Here is a 9,409-nt window from a genome sequence, read left to right as displayed (position 1 = left end):
CCACCCTGAGGAAGGCTTCCCAGCTCGAAGAAGACCCCCCCCCAGTGGTCCCCTGTTGTCCTGGCTGATGTTCCCCTTGCAATTCAAGCATAAGGACTCCAGGCTGCAGCCAACAACTCCCTCCAACCCCGGAATAGGGCAGGATGCGGACCTTCGGGGGCAGCTAGCTTTTGGTTAAACTGCACCCGGCAGTAGATTGGTCCCAGATGGGCCACATTGGGCACTTTGGGGCTGGGAAACCTGAGAACCTCTTAAGGTGCCATGAGCCTCATTTGAGCCAGTCAAGAGAATAACGTATTAGAGGCACCCATGGTCCAACATTATTTGGAGAGAAAACATAGTGACATGGAGATGCTATTCACAGTGCTGTTCAAGACTCGAAAGAGGGAATATATGACTGCTACTAGGGAACTACACCCAAAAGAAACCTTTTGGATATATAAACTCAATACTCTCATACCTAATGGCTTGAATATAGCCAATGACTATACGTGTTTCTTATAACTACTTATGGGACTAATATCTCTTTAAGAGAGAATAACTACATGATGGGGGCGTGGATTACATTCAGAGGATAAAACGGTTACTAGCTAACAAGATGCAGATGGAAGTAATTGGAATACTAGAAGGGGATATGGAAGGTTAATTGCAAGAATCTCTGAGTGAGTATATTGTACCATGAATGTGTTAGTGTAAACATTAGATACTCAGGGATTCTTTATGACTATGTATGTTTTTCCAGCTACTGTGCTCTTTGAAAAAGAACTTTGGAAACGGACCTTACAAGGATCTGGACCGTCCGTTAGAGAACTCAGTCACAGAGTTTACAACGTATATTGGAAGGACATAGGTCTACCCATGAACTGTGACACCCACAGTGTCTGGAGTCAATCTTGGACTGCACCTATATTGTGACTGTATATTATAATTGTGAACAAGGCAATTTAAACCCTGTATAGGAAAAGTAGTGTCATAGGATGTCTGACCAGTAAATGCACTTTAATTGTAATAATTATAGCACTTGGAGCACGTGACACTTTAATAGAATAATTACAGGACGTCTGAAATGCCTATATGATTGAGGTTAAGGGGGAGTGCAATATGTGGTGCAGTTCTTGAATGTGCTAAGAGAGATAATTTGAAATACAAGTTGTTTAATATACCCCTTATATATTGGTGAATAAATAATTCTGGAAATAATATTACGTGCTTTATTGTTGACTGTGGAGGCATTATAGTACACGGGAATTGTTTCTTGTCTGATAGCAGTATTACCGTGTTGCTCTATATTTTGGGACGCTGTAATTAGAGCCATGTCTAACTTTGAAGGATTGTTAATGTATACTGAAGAGGATAAGACACGTATTATCTCTGAAATGTCATCCACTCCCTTTTCGTTTGATAAAAATGAGAGTAATGGGGAAAGTGATTGGAATAATTTGCAGTTCCTGAAGAAAAAACAGCTTCGTTATCAACTTCATGCGGGCTCCCTGATTGAATATTGCAAGATTAATAGAATACCTAGAGGTCTCCGTATACATAAACCTCCTGGCCTCTTTAGAGACCAGGAAGAATTTAAAAATAGATGGGCTGCCGTATTGAATAAATGTTCCATGGATCTTATGTTATTAGTGGTCGAGACAGCACAGGTGGAGGTGAAGAATCTTGGCAAGGAGATTGAAGTTTTGGAGACTAAACTCAAAAACAGCTTTGAGGAAGACCAATTTAAAAGTAAGATAAAGGAGCTTGAGAAACTAGTTAAAGACTTTGAAAACAAAATGAAAGAAGTCAAAGTAAGGAAGTACCAGAGGGATAATAGGGATTATACCACGGGGCGGGTATACAGTTGGTGGAATGAAGAAAATATTAAGAGAAAAAAGGTCTCCTGGTCAAACCCCTTAACTCAGTTCTCGGATTTAGAGACTACAGAGGGAGAGGATACCGACACCTCGTTAGAAGAAGGCATGTCTACTAGATCTATGTCAGTACGGCCGGGTAATAAGACACATAATTATGAAGGCAGGGGCCGTTTTTTACGAGGGGGCCGGCACAACAGAGGAAGACGGACCTGACACCAACAAGGGAAACTGACCTAGTGGTTAATCTCTCAAGCAGAACTCTTTCGGACTTAGAAAAAGTGGCCTTAAATAAAGGCCTCGGGTTTGTGCCAACTCCCAGGTATAATGATTTCCAAACTAGGATAGACGTCTTTAAACTAATAAGACAAATTAAATTGAAAATTGTTTTTGGAGGTACAACATTTAAGAGAAAGGAAATGGGCATCTTCACACGCTCCTCATATAATCCCGTTGTCAATAACCACTGTGTCCAGACTTTTGAGAAGATGTTATTGAAGGAAATTGACAATATAGAAGCCCGGGAAGGTATTGGATACAACAACCTACCGAAGGGGGAGAGGATGGCTTTAAAGGATTTGCGATCTGATCGTTCCATCATAATAAAAGAGGCTGATAAGGGAGGTGCAATAGTGGTGATGGATAAAAAAGATTATATGATGGAAGTGAGGAGACAATTGAATAATGAATTGGACTACAAACCAATCCCCAATGATCCTGTGAAGAAGATCGGTTTTTTAATCAAGGTAACCGTGGATGAAGCTTTAGCATTGGGACATATTACAGATCGGGAACATAAAGGCTTAATTAATTTGTCTCCCAGGACACCAGTAATGTACATATTGCCTAAAATCCATAAAGAAGGTTTTCCCCCTCCGGGCCGCCCAATTATATCGGGAAGTAACTCTATCCTGGAACCATTGTCTAAATATCTGGATTTTTTTCTCCAGGATTCTGTAAGAAAACTACCGACTTTTTTACTGGACACGGGGGACTTTGTCAAGAAGTTTGAAGGCTTCAAATTACCAACAGGGGCGATATTAGCAACACTGGACGTTGCCTCACTGTATACTAATATTCCACATGAAGAGGCACGCCTAGTGGTAATGGAAACTTTAGATCAAAGAGAGTGTTTGCGCCCACCCACTTTCTTTCTGACATCACTTTTGGAAATAATACTAGAAAACAACTACTTTAGAGTAGAAGACCAGTTTTTCATTCAGCTTCGAGGGGTCGCGATGGGATGCTCTGCAGCACCATGTATAGCGAATCTATTTATGGGACGGCTGGAAAGGGACTATTTTTGTAATCCTGTAACTAATCCATTTTGGAAGGACATCATCATATTTGTTCGTTTTATTGACGATCTCTTCCTAGTGACAAATGAAAATGTCAACATCCAAGAATTGGGGGAATGGATGAACAGTATACATCCCAATATAAAGTTCACCTGGAGCACAAGTAGGGAGTCTGTGAATTATCTGGATGTGACAGTGTATAAGGGGGAGGATGGGACCCTGGCGGTAAGACCTTTTAGGAAACAAACAGACAAAAATTCATTACTCCATTATAGATCCTTTCACCCCGGACATCTAAGGGCCAACTTACCCTTTGGACAATTCCTGCGACTAAAAAGAAATTCTACTAGTATTGCTGATTATGTTCTCCAGAGTAATATATTGCAAGAGCAATTGAAGCAACGGGGCTACCCAGATAGGGTGTTACTACAAGCAAGACGACGTGCTGACGAAACGACCAGAGAAGAATTACTTAGACCGAAGGTACGAACGACCAGAGACCGTATTGTGGGTGTTCTTGACTATAGTGAGAAAGCAAATGCCATCCGCAGGGCAATTTTGAAATACTGGCCGCTTGTCAATGATATCCCAGGCTGTGAGACTCCCCCACTGGTAGCCTTCAGGAGGACCCGGAACATCAAAGACCAGATTATACATTCGGATTTAAATTATGATGTTGGCACCAGGAACATGGGACTGCCGAGGGGTGTATACAAATGTGGGAGATGTAAGCAATGCTCCCTAATAATGACTACAGAAGATTTGGAACAGTCAGGATTAAGGACTACAAATGAATTTGTTAACTGCGGCACTGAGGGGGTAGTGTATGTTTTGAAATGCCCATGTGGTCTGTTATATGTAGGAAGTACCACACGCTCCATTAGAATAAGGCTTGGTGAACATCAGTCCAGAATAAAGAATAACGTATTAGAGGCACCCATGGTCCAACATTATTTGGAGAGAAAACATAGTGACATGGAGATGCTATTCACAGTGCTGTTCAAGACTCGAAAGAGGGAATATATGACTGCTACTAGGGAACTACACCAAAAAGAAACCTTTTGGATATATAAACTCAATACTCTCATACCTAATGGCTTGAATATAGCCAATGACTATACGTGTTTCTTATAACTACTTATGGGACTAATATCTCTTTAAGAGAGAATAACTACATGATGGGGGCGTGGATTACATTCAGAGGATAAAACGGTTACTAGCTAACAAGATGCAGATGGAAGTAATTGGAATACTAGAAGGGGATATGGAAGGTTAATTGCAAGAATCTCTGAGTGAGTATATTGTACCATGAATGTGTTAGTGTAAACATTAGATACTCAGGGATTCTTTATGACTATGTATGTTTTTCCAGCTACTGTGCTCTTTGAAAAAGAACTTTGGAAACGGACCTTACAAGGATCTGGACCGTCCGTTAGAGAACTCAGTCACAGAGTTTACAACGTATATTGGAAGGACATAGGTCTACCCATGAACTGTGACACCCACAGTGTCTGGAGTCAATCTTGGACTGCACCTATATTGTGACTGTATATTATAATTGTGAACAAGGCAATTTAAACCCTGTATAGGAAAAGTAGTGTCATAGGATGTCTGACCAGTAAATGCACTTTAATTGTAATAATTATAGCACTTGGAGCACGTGACACTTTAATAGAATAATTACAGGACGTCTGAAATGCCTATATGATTGAGGTTAAGGGGGAGTGCAATATGTGGTGCAGTTCTTGAATGTGCTAAGAGAGATAATTTGAAATACAAGTTGTTTAATATACCCCTTATATATTGGTGAATAAATAATTCTGGAAATAATATTACGTGCTTTATTGTTGACTGTGGAGGCATTATAGTACACGGGAATTGTTTCTTGTCTGATAGCAGTATTACCGTGTTGCTCTATATTTTGGGGCCCCTTGCAATTCAAGCATAAGGACTCCAGGCTGCAGCCAACAACTCCCTCCAACCCCGGAATAGGGCAGGATGCGGACCTTCGGGGGCAGCTAGCTTTTGGTTAAACTGCACCCGGCAGTAGATTGGTCCCAGATGGGCCACATTGGGCACTTTGGGGCTGGGAAACCTGAGAACCTCTTAAGGTGCCATGAGCCTCATTTGAGCCAGTCACCTTCTCTGCCTAACCTACCCTGCAGGGTTGGTGTGGGGATAAAGCAGGGCGAGAGGGGGATGCATTGTGAAACCTGCCAGAGCTCCTTGTAGGGAGGGATGGGGCAAAAGTCCCAACGGAGAGGCTGCCAGACCTTGGCCAAGGATTCAGCTGCAAAAGCCCTCCAAAGCATCCCTCAACATGCCCAGTTCTTTAACAATGAAGCAGCCCTTTATTGGGAGAGGCCCTTTATTTTAAACCTGCTTCAGTCTCACCCACTCCGCCACCCAATTCTGCACCTGGATAGAAATCCAGGAATACTTGGGGGGAGGGAGAATTCCACTCCCCCCCCCCCAGAAGAGGCAAAGTCATCAGCTATTACTCATGGGACACGTGAGCACTGCTGAGGGGTGTCTGTCCTTATCATTCTCTCTCTTGGTCCCTGTGATTTCTCCTCCTTTGATGGGCATCTTCAAGCAATGGAAAGGAAGAATGGACTTTTGGCGAAGAAAATGAACTCCCAGAGATGGGACCTGGAGACCCTGGGACTGCTGAGCCTCTCAGGCAAAAGGGAAAGAAAAAAAGATCTTTAGAATACACTGAGAAAAAACACATAAATAGGGCACAATTGTTGAGAATGTTTCTTCTGTCTGCTACAGAGTTGGCATCTTCAGGAGTCATTAAGATATGAATCCAGGATAGGCTTGCCGGGTCCTGCTATCCCCCCACCCCAGCAGGAGGTGGGAGGCCCATCACTTTTATTTACCGCAGGCCACCCATGGAGCGAATGGGGCCTGGTCCAGGCTGCTGTGGAGTGTGGAAGCATAGACACTACCCAGTAGGAGCATATCTACATTGACCATACCGAGTAGTCTTCGTCCCATCACCCAGTCATGTTTACACCATAGACATAACCACGACACCAGTTTGGTGTAGTGGTTAAGAGTAGGGGTGTGCAAGCCAAAAAATTTCGGCTAAAGCCGAAAGCCGAAAGCCGAAAGAAGAATCTCTTTCGAATAAGCCGAAAGCCGAAACGGCCAGCCGTTTCGGCTTTCGGCTTTCGGCTTTGTTTTGGCTTTGTTTCGGCTTTCGGCTTTCGGCTTTTTCAATGGGAAAATGCCTCCGTCTTCCCGGACGTCTGGGGGAGGCATTTTCCCACCGAATCAGCCCAAAATTGGTGGGGATCTTCCTCTAACCCCTCTCTAAAACCCCCCGAAGTTTCAGACCGATTGGACTTTGGGGGGCCATGTTATGGCCCCCCAAAGCAGGTCCCCGTATCCTCCCATAAGAAAGCGAAGGAGCAGCATATTGTTAGCATGCTGCTGCTCATCTTCTTCATTATTTCCTATGGGGAAAAATGAAGAAGCAGGCTTCCTTTGCCAGGGGTGGCATTTTGCATGCAAAATGCCCCCCAGCCCTCTGGGACCCTTCTCCCACCCTTCCTCCCACCCCCCACCAAGGCTCAGACTGCTCCCACTTGGGGGGGCCATTTCATGGCCTCCCCAAGTAGATGCTCTCATCTCTACCACTGACAGCTGGGGGAGGCTTGTCTTGCCAGGGGTGGCATTTTGCATGCAAAATGCCCCCTTACCCTCAGGGGCCCTTCTCCCACCCCTCCTCCCACCCCCCACCAAGGCTCAGCCTGCTCCCACTTGGGGGGGCCATTTCATGGCCTCCCAAGTAGGTGCTCTAATCTCTACCACTGACAGCTGGGGGAGGCTTGTGTTGCCAGGGGTGGCATTTTGCATGCAAAATGCCCCCCAGCCCTCTGGGACCCTTCTCCCACCCTTCCTCCCACCCCCCACCAAGGCTCAGACTGCTCCCACTTGGGGGGGGCCATTTCATGGCCTCCCCAAGTAGATGCTCTCATCTCTACCACTGACAGCTGGGGGAGGCTTGTCTTGCCAGGGGTGGCATTTTGCATGCAAAATGCCCCCCATCCCTCAGGGGCCCTTCTCCCACCGATACTCCCACCCCCCACCAAGGCTCATCCTGCTCCCACTTGGGGGGGCATTTCATGGCCTCCCCAAGTAGGTGCTCTCAGCCCCCAAAGTCCACCCCCTACAGCCCCACACAAACCCAATTCCCCCCAGCTGCCACACACAGACCCAAATCCCCACATTAGCCCCTCACAGACCCAAATCCACCCCCAGCAGCCCCACACCCATAACCCCAGGAACAGGCTGGCAAAGGCCAGCCCTCTCCCTTTGTTCCCTATGCTGGGAACTTCTAAACTCTTTTTCCCTGGGCAATTCTGCACAGCCCAGGGGTGCCACAATGGTGGGCACACTTCTGAGTGCCAGCTGGTCCCTGTGAAAGAGCACCTGAACCACAGACACCCTCCCTCAAATTCCCCCACCACCTACAGAGATGGCTGGCCAGCCAGCCCCATTGTTCCCTATGATGGGAACCAACTGCACAACAAAGAATAAAACACGAACAACACAAAATAAAGTTTTTAAAAAATTATTTTCTCCCTTTCAAAGTACAAGTAGGCAAAGCATTATGACACATTACACCAGCAGTCCCCCACACAGAAAAATAACACAACTCACTTAACATCAGAGAATCACAAAAGCACAATTCCTGTCAAAAACACTTTATTTCTTGAACAGCTTTAGGTTACACAGTAGGAGGGCACAACAGGGCATGATAGCAATGTACTACAAAAAATAATACAACCCACTTCACCGTTTTTGACAGCAATTGTGTTTGTGTGATTCTCTGATGTGAAGTGAGTTGTGTTATTTTTGTGTAGTACACTGCTCTCCTGCTCTGTTGTGCCTTCCTACTGTGTAACCTAAAGCAGTTAAAGAAATAAAGTGCTTTTGACAGCAATTTTTGGGGTGATTCTTTAATGTGAAGTGAGTTGTGTTATTTTTGTGTAAGATACTGCTGCCATGCCCTTTGGTGTTCCCCCCTGCTGTATAACCTAAAGCTGTTCAAGAAATAAAGTGTTTTTGACAGGAATTGTGCTTTTGTGATTCTCTGATGTTAAGTGAGTTGTGTTATTTTTGTGTAAGATACTGCTGCCATGCCCTTTGGTGTGCCCCCCTGCTGTGTAACCTAAAGCTGTTCAAGAAATAAAGTGTTTTTGACAGGAATTGTGCTTTTGTGATTCTCTGATGTTAAGTGAGTTGTGTTATTTTTGTGTAAGATACTGCTGCCATGCCCTTTGGTGTGCCCCCCTGCTGTGTAACCTAAAGCTGTTCAAGAAATAAAGTGTTTTTGACAGGAATTGTGCTTTTGTGATTCTCTGATGTTAAGTGAGTTGTGTTATTTTTGTGTAAGATACTGCTGCCATGCCCTTTGGTGTTCCCCCCTGCTGTGTAACCTAAAGCTGTTCAAGAAATAAAGTGTTTTTGAGAGGAATCGTGCTTTGTGATTCTCTGATGTTAAGTGAGTTGTGTTATTTTTCTGTGTGGGGGACTGCTGGTGTAATGTGTCATAATGCTTTGCCTACTTGTACTTTGAAAGGGAGAAAATAATTTTTTAAAAACTTTATTTTGTGTTGTTCGTGTTTTATTCTTTGTTGTGCAGTTGGTTCCCATCATAGGGAACAATGGGGCTGGCTGGCCAGCCATCTCTGTAGGTGGTGGGGGAATTTGAGGGAGGGTGTCTGTGGTTCAGGTGCTCTTTCACAGGGACCAGCTGGCACTCAGAAGTGTGCCCACCATTGTGGCACCCCTGGGCTGTGCAGAATTGCCCAGGGAAAGAGAGTTTAGAAGTTCCCAGGATAGGGAACAAAGGGAGAGGGCTGGCCTTTGCCAGCCTGTTCCTGGGGTTATGGGTGTGGGGCTGCTGGGGGTGGATTTGGGTCTGTGAGGGGCTAATGTGAGGATTTGGGTTTGTGTGTGGCAGCTGGGGGGGAATTGGGTTTGTGTGGGGCTGTAGGGGGTGGACTTTGGGGGCTGAGAGCACCTACTTGGGGAGGCCATGAAATGCCCCCCCAAGTGGGAGCAGGCTGAGCCTTGGTGGGAGGTGGGAGTAGAGGTGGGAGAAGGGCCCCTGAGGGATGGGGGGCATTTTGCATGCAAAATGCCACCCCTGGCAAGACAAGCCTCCCCCAGCTGTCAGTGGTAGAGAAAAGAGCACCTACTTGGGGAGGCGATGAAATGCCCCCCCCAAGTGGGAGC

Source organism: Eublepharis macularius, chromosome 4, assembly GCF_028583425.1.
Source record: "Eublepharis macularius isolate TG4126 chromosome 4, MPM_Emac_v1.0, whole genome shotgun sequence".
Classification (NCBI taxonomy): Eukaryota; Metazoa; Chordata; class Lepidosauria; order Squamata; family Eublepharidae; genus Eublepharis; species Eublepharis macularius.
The sequence above is the reverse complement of the archived record's forward strand: the minus strand, read 5'-3'. Positions refer to the sequence as shown.